This window comes from Cicer arietinum, chromosome 6 (genome assembly GCF_000331145.2).
Source record: "Cicer arietinum cultivar CDC Frontier isolate Library 1 chromosome 6, Cicar.CDCFrontier_v2.0, whole genome shotgun sequence".
In the NCBI taxonomy this organism is placed as follows: Eukaryota; Viridiplantae; Streptophyta; class Magnoliopsida; order Fabales; family Fabaceae; genus Cicer; species Cicer arietinum.
The window spans coordinates 37,035,170-37,035,690 of record NC_021165.2 but is presented as its reverse complement, the minus strand read 5'-3'; positions in this window follow the sequence as shown (position 1 = coordinate 37,035,690).

Sequence of the window (521 nt, the reverse complement as noted above, 5' to 3'; positions counted from 1 at the left end):
TGTGGTTACACAATCGATTAGGCAATCGACTGGCACAATCAGTAATAAAAATTGTGCAAGTCAGTGGCAACCTGATTTGTATGCTAATCGATTGGCACATCGACTGTGCAAATCACAAAGTAAAAACTGATTGAAACAAATCGATTGGGCAAGTCACAGGAACAATTCATTTACTCGGCTAATCGATTGACAAATCGATTGCGTAAATAATATTTCAAAAGTAACATGACTTGTGACAAACACAATCGATTGGACAATCTATTGTGAGAAATTCAATCATGTCAAGTTTGGTATCAATCGATTGGGAAATCGATGGAGCTAAACAAACTGGTAAGAACTTTTCAGAAAAATACTACCAAATCGATTGGCACTCCGATTAACATGAAATTAGCTAACTTCCTGTTTTAAACACAATCGATTGGCAAATCGATTGAAACAAATATTTGAAATCACAGGGAACTCTTAGTTTGTGGCCAAATCGATTATGTGTATTTGTGAATCGATCATGAGACTTAGTGAAT